Consider the following 7,500-nt stretch of genomic DNA (forward strand, 5'->3'; position numbering starts at 1 on the left):
ACCAAGATAATCTAACAGGCCAAGATTGGATCTCAAAATGTTGCTAAGTCCATGGCCACGATAAGCCATTTCTATCAAGAAGGCCATGGACAGTTCTAAACAACCACGAAAGCTTCCAAGAGTTGAAACATTGCCTATCAAGTAGGCCGTAGCAGCCCATAGCAACCCAACCAAGATAATCTAACAGGCCAAGATTGGTTGGAGATTTCAAAATTTGGCTAAGTCCAGATTTTTTTACCCTTCGGGAAAACAACCCTAGTTCACCAAGTTGAACGCGAAAAACTGTCCATAGGATACGCACAAAACGTTTATTGAGTTGGTCACCATATGTGGAAATTATGGTGAAAATAAGCCAAGTTCCGGAGTTTTTAACTAACACGAAACCACGAAAAACTTTCATTAGGAAAACTTGGTTGGAGCACCCTACTGCAGAACACACCGACATGGACGAAAGGGTCTACTGGCTAAGAGAAAAAATTTTTGCGGGACCACTCAAAACATCATAGTTAGACCTAGCAAATGATGAAAAGTGAAACCCGCGATCGATTGGAGAAACCTTATTTTACACTGAAAAATTCCACATAAGCAAAATTTGTATGGAGCACCCTACTGCAGAGCACACCGACAGGGCCGGGAAGGAAGGCCCGGTCCAAGAAAAAATTTTTGCGGGACCACTCAAAACATCATAGTTAGACCTAGCAAATGATGAAAAGTGAAACCCGCGATCGATTGGAGAAACCTTATTTTACACTGAAAATTCCACATAAGGAAAATTTGTATGGAGCACCCTACTGCAGAGCACACCGACAGGGCCGGGAAGGAAGGCCCGGTCCAAGAAAAAATTTTTGCGGGACCACTCAAAACATCATAGTTAGACCTAGCAAATGATGAAAAGTGAAACCCGCGATCGATTGGAGAAACCTTATTTTACACTGAAAAATTCCACATAAGGAAAATTTGTATGGAGCACCCTACTGCAGAGCACACCGACAGGGCCGGGAAGGAAGGCCCGGTCCAAGAAAAAATTTTTGCGGGACCACTCAAAACATCATAGTTAGACCTAGCAAATGATGAAAAGTGAAACCCGCGATCGATTGGAGAAACCTTATTTTACACTGAAAAATTCCACATAAGCAAAATTTGTATGGAGCACCCTACTGCAGAGCACACCGACAGGGCCGGGAAGGAAGGCCCGGTCCAAGAAAAAATTTTTGCGGGACCACTCAAAACATCATAGTTAGACCTAGCAAATGATGAAAAGTGAAACCCGCGATCGATTGGAGAAACCTTATTTTACACTGAAAATTCCACATAAGGAAAATTTGTATGGAGCACCCTACTGCAGAGCACACCGACAGGGCCGGGAAGGAAGGCCCGGTCCAAGAAAAAATTTTTGCGGGACCACTCAAAACATCATAGTTAGACCTAGCAAATGATGAAAAGTGAAACCCGCGATCGATTGGAGAAACCTTATTTTACACTGAAAAATTCCACATAAGGAAAATTTGTATGGAGCACCCTACTGCAGAACACACCGACAGGGCCGGGAAGGAAGGCCCGGTCCAAGAAAAAATTTTTGCGGGACCACTCAAAACATCATAGTTAGACCTAGCAAATGATGAAAAGTGAAACCCGCGATCGATTGGAGAAACCTTATTTTACACTGAAAAATTCCACATAAGCAAAATTTGTATGGAGCACCCTACTGCAGAGCACACCGACAGGGCCGGGAAGGAAGGCCCGGTCCAAGAAAAAATTTTTGCGGGACCACTCAAAACATCATAGTTAGACCTAGCAAATGATGAAAAGTGAAACCCGCGATCGATTGGAGAAACCTTATTTTACACTGAAAAATCCACATAAGGAAAATTTGTATGGAGCACCCTACTGCAGAGCACACCGACAGGGCCGGGAAGGAAGGCCCGGTCCAAGAAAAAATTTTTGCGGGACCACTCAAAACATCATAGTTAGACCTAGCAAATGATGAAAAGTGAAACCCGCGATCGATTGGAGAAACCTTATTTTACACTGAAAAATTCCACATAAGGAAAATTTGTATGGAGCACCCTACTGCAGAGCACACCGACAGGGCCGGGAAGGAAGGCCCGGTCCAAGAAAAAATTTTTGCGGGACCACTCAAAACATCATAGTTGGACCTAGCAAATGATGAAAAGTGAAACCCGCGATCGATTGGAGAAACCTTATTTTACACTGAAAAATTCCACATAAGCAAAATTTGTATGGAGCACCCTACTGCAGAGCACACCGACATGGACGAAAGGGTCGACTGGCCAAGAGAAAAAATTTTTGCGGGACCACTCAAAACATCATAGTTAGACCTAGCAAATGATGAAAAGTGAAACCCGCGATCGATTGGAGAAACCTTATTTTACACTGAAAAATTCCACATAAGCAAAATTTGTATGGAGCACCCTACTGCAGAGCACACCGACATGGACGAAAGGGTCGACTGGCCAAGAGAAAAAATTTTTGCGGGACCACTCAAAACATCATAGTTAGACCTAGCAAATGATGAAAAGTGAAACCCGCGATCGATTGGAGAAACCTTATTTTACACTGAAAAATTCCACATAAGGAAAATTTGTATGGAGCACCCTACTGCAGAGCACACCGACAGGGCCGGGAAGGAAGGCCCGGTCCAAGAAAAAATTTTTGCGGGACCACTCAAAACATCATAGTTAGACCTAGCAAATGATGAAAAGTGAAACCCGCGATCGATTGGAGAAACCTTATTTTACACTGAAAAATTCCACATAAGGAAAATTTGTATGGAGCACCCTACTGCAGAGCACACCGACAGGGCCGGGAAGGAAGGCCCGGTCCAAGAAAAAATTTTTGCGGGACCACTCAAAACATCATAGTTAGACCTAGCAAATGATGAAAAGTGAAACCCGCGATCGATTGGAGAAACCTTATTTTACACTGAAAATTCCACATAAGGAAAATTTGTATGGAGCACCCTGCTGCAGAGCACACCGACAGGGCCGGGAAGGAAGGCCCGGTCCAAGAAAAAATTTTTGCGGGACCACTCAAAACATCATAGTTAGACCTAGCAAATGATGAAAAGTGAAACCCGCGATCGATTGGAGAAACCTTATTTTACACTGAAAAATTCCACATAAGGAAAATTTGTATGGAGCACCCTACTGCAGAGCACACCGACAGGGCCGGGAAGGAAGGCCCGGTCCAAGAAAAAATTTTTGCGGGACCACTCAAAACATCATAGTTAGACCTAGCAAATGATGAAAAGTGAAACCCGCGATCGATTGGAGAAACCTTATTTTACACTGAAAAATTCCACATAAGCAAAATTTGTATGGAGCACCCTACTGCAGAGCACACCGACAGGGCCGGGAAGGAAGGCCCGGTCCAAGAAAAAATTTTTGCGGGACCACTCAAAACATCATAGTTAGACCTAGCAAATGATGAAAAGTGAAACCCGCGATCGATTGGAGAAACCTTATTTTACACTGAAAATTCCACATAAGGAAAATTTGTATGGAGCACCCTACTGCAGAGCACACCGACAGGGCCGGGAAGGAAGGCCCGGTCCAAGAAAAAATTTTTGCGGGACCACTCAAAACATCATAGTTAGACCTAGCAAATGATGAAAAGTGAAACCCGCGATCGATTGGAGAAACCTTATTTTACACTGAAAAATTCCACATAAGGAAAATTTGTATGGAGCACCCTACTGCAGAACACACCGACAGGGCCGGGAAGGAAGGCCCGGTCCAAGAAAAAATTTTTGCGGGACCACTCAAAACATCATAGTTAGACCTAGCAAATGATGAAAAGTGAAACCCGCGATCGATTGGAGAAACCTTATTTTACACTGAAAAATTCCACATAAGCAAAATTTGTATGGAGCACCCTACTGCAGAGCACACCGACAGGGCCGGGAAGGAAGGCCCGGTCCAAGAAAAAATTTTTGCGGGACCACTCAAAACATCATAGTTAGACCTAGCAAATGATGAAAAGTGAAACCCGCGATCGATTGGAGAAACCTTATTTTACACTGAAAATTCCACATAAGGAAAATTTGTATGGAGCACCCTACTGCAGAGCACACCGACAGGGCCGGGAAGGAAGGCCCGGTCCAAGAAAAAATTTTTGCGGGACCACTCAAAACATCATAGTTAGACCTAGCAAATGATGAAAAGTGAAACCCGCGATCGATTGGAGAAACCTTATTTTACACTGAAAAATTCCACATAAGGAAAATTTGTATGGAGCACCCTACTGCAGAGCACACCGACAGGGCCGGGAAGGAAGGCCCGGTCCAAGAAAAAATTTTTGCGGGACCACTCAAAACATCATAGTTAGACCTAGCAAATGATGAAAAGTGAAACCCGCGATCGATTGGAGAAACCTTATTTTACACTGAAAAATTCCACATAAGCAAAATTTGTATGGAGCACCCTACTGCAGAGCACACCGACATGGACGAAAGGGTCGACTGGCCAAGAGAAAAAATTTTTGCGGGACCACTCAAAACATCATAGTTAGACCTAGCAAATGATGAAAAGTGAAACCCGCGATCGATTGGAGAAACCTTATTTTACACTGAAAAATTCCACATAAGGAAAATTTGTATGGAGCACCCTACTGCAGAGCACACCGACAGGGCCGGGAAGGAAGGCCCGGTCCAAGAAAAAATTTTTGCGGGACCACTCAAAACATCATAGTTAGACCTAGCAAATGATGAAAAGTGAAACCCGCGATCGATTGGAGAAACCTTATTTTACACTGAAAAATTCCACATAAGGAAAATTTGTATGGAGCACCCTACTGCAGAGCACACCGACAGGGCCGGGAAGGAAGGCCCGGTCCAAGAAAAAATTTTTGCGGGACCACTCAAAACATCATAGTTAGACCTAGCAAATGATGAAAAGTGAAACCCGCGATCGATTGGAGAAACCTTATTTTACACTGAAAAATTCCACATAAGGAAAATTTGTATGGAGCACCCTACTGCAGAGCACACCGACAGGGCCGGGAAGGAAGGCCCGGTCCAAGAAAAAATTTTTGCGGGACCACTCAAAACATCATAGTTAGACCTAGCAAATGATGAAAAGTGAAACCCGCGATCGATTGGAGAAACCTTATTTTACAATGAAAAATTCCACATAAGGAAAATTTGTATGGAGCACCCTACTGCAGAGCACACCGACAGGGCCGGGAAGGAAGGCCCGGTCCAAGAAAAAATTTTTGCGGGACCACTCAAAACATCATAGTTAGACCTAGCAAATGATGAAAAGTGAAACCCGCGATCGATTGGAGAAACCTTATTTTACACTGAAAAATTCCACATAAGGAAAATTTGTATGGAGCACCCTACTGCAGAGCACACCGACAGGGCCGGGAAGGAAGGCCCGGTCCAAGAAAAAATTTTTGCGGGACCACTCAAAACATCATAGTTAGACCTAGCAAATGATGAAAAGTGAAACCCGCGATCGATTGGAGAAACCTTATTTTACACTGAAAAATTCCACATAAGGAAAATTTGTATGGAGCACCCTACTGCAGAACACACCGACATGGACGAAAGGGTCGACTGGCCAAGAGAAAAAATTTTTGCGGGACCACTCAAAACATCATAGTTAGACCTAGCAAATGATGAAAAGTGAAACCCGCGATCGATTGGAGAAACCTTATTTTACACTGAAAATTCCACATAAGGAAAATTTGTATGGAGCACCCTGCTGTGGTCACCATCGGTCGAGTTGGTCGAGACGGGCAAAAAATTTTTTTTTCCATATCGTCTCAAAACATGATTTATGGACCTTGTAAATGTTGAAAAGTGAAACGAAATCACTTTTGGAGCGATGAAAATTTTGTATGGGAGGTCCCTACCCGGAACAAATTTTACTAGTAAAGTCATGATTCCGCGACGAGAAATTTGAAAATGGTCAAATATGGTTAAGATGTCATGTTCATTCCCTACTATGGGGGACCAGGTCGTCACGAAAAAATTTTTTTCTCGACCTGGTCAAATGTGGTTCTGCGACGGAGGTTAAACTAATAATGCATAATTTGGGCCAAAAACCCCCCTCTGTCAGATATTGTACCCGTTCAAGAGCAATAGCAGACCACATAAGTTGAGCTTTGAGGTATCTGAAAGTTGAATATAGAGCGAGGTTCTAAGCGAAGGGATAGCTTAACGTTGAGCATTGAACGCAAAAAAGCTTAGAGATAAGCTTAAGATACAAGGGTTGTGGTGCATGAGGCCGCTTAACGTTGAGCTTTGAACGCACATGGCTAGAACTAAGCTAAGAGATACCTATAGTGGTGCATGGAACTGCTCACAAGTTGAGCTTCGAGAAGTCCAAAGGCAAAATGTAGAGCGAGGTTCTAAGCGAAGGGATAGCTTAACGTTGAGCATTGAACGCAAAAAAGCTTAGAGATAAGCTTATTATATAACGATTGTGGTGCAGGACACAGCTTAACGTTGAGCTTTGAACGCACATGGCTAGAACTAAGCTAAGAGATACGGGTAGTGGTGCATGGAACTGCTCACAAGTTGAGCTTCGAGAAGTCCAAAGGCAAAATATAGAGAGAGGTCCTAGCAGCCTAAAAAACTTCTAGGGCCGACAGCTCACAAGTTGAGTTTCGAACGCAATTAGGCTACCCTGGTAGCCTTGATTTGAAAGCATTAAGGCAATGATATGGTAGAATGCCCGATCTTAAACCTATTGACAGAGAATGTGTACGAGTAAGCATAGATGTGGAGGAGCACATACCCTAAACAGTCCCGAAAGATGGTTAGCTAAGTGATGCATCACAAATGGACTTGGCGCACCAAGTTCACACTGAAACACACACGATCGCGTATATTAAAACCTGTTGTGTGGTGCATCACTAATAAAGTTTGGTGCGTCAAACGAACATGAGAGTTGAGCATATTGGGTATGTGTGATAACACACTTTGCACGACAATCGAGAAACCGCATAAGCTCAGTATAACACAGCAGGGGAAGATTGATGAAAACCAGAGCTAATACATGCAACAGGCCGGGAATGCTGCTTCTGAAGGTGGTAGGACCGGTGCACTTATTAGTTAAACCAATCGGCCGATTGAGTTGAAGTCTGGTACCGATCTTTCACTTGACTGTGCCCCATCAACTATTGATGGTAGTGTAGAGGACTACCATGGTTGTGACGGGAAGCGGGAATCAGGGTTCGATTCCGGAGCTAGTAGAGAGTGCCTGATAAAGGCCATGGTACACATCCAAATCAGGAAAGCAGCAGGAAACACTACCATACATTGCCAGGTGCATAGGAGGATTGCAAGCCCGTAAATTGCCCGATCATAGCCAGCGATGCTGAGAACGGAATTTATTCCTTCGATCGTCGTTGGTTCACATGTTTACTGATGGTTGTACGAACACCATACCCGGTGGTAAGTACAGTGGAGCTCGCCTTCACAACATAATGTTCACCAGTTGGACGCATAGATTGGAATAGCTCACATAGTGT

The sequence above is a fragment of the Anopheles marshallii genome (genome assembly GCF_943734725.1).
Source record: "Anopheles marshallii chromosome X unlocalized genomic scaffold, idAnoMarsDA_429_01 X_unloc_170, whole genome shotgun sequence".
NCBI classification, from domain to species: domain Eukaryota; kingdom Metazoa; phylum Arthropoda; class Insecta; order Diptera; family Culicidae; genus Anopheles; species Anopheles marshallii.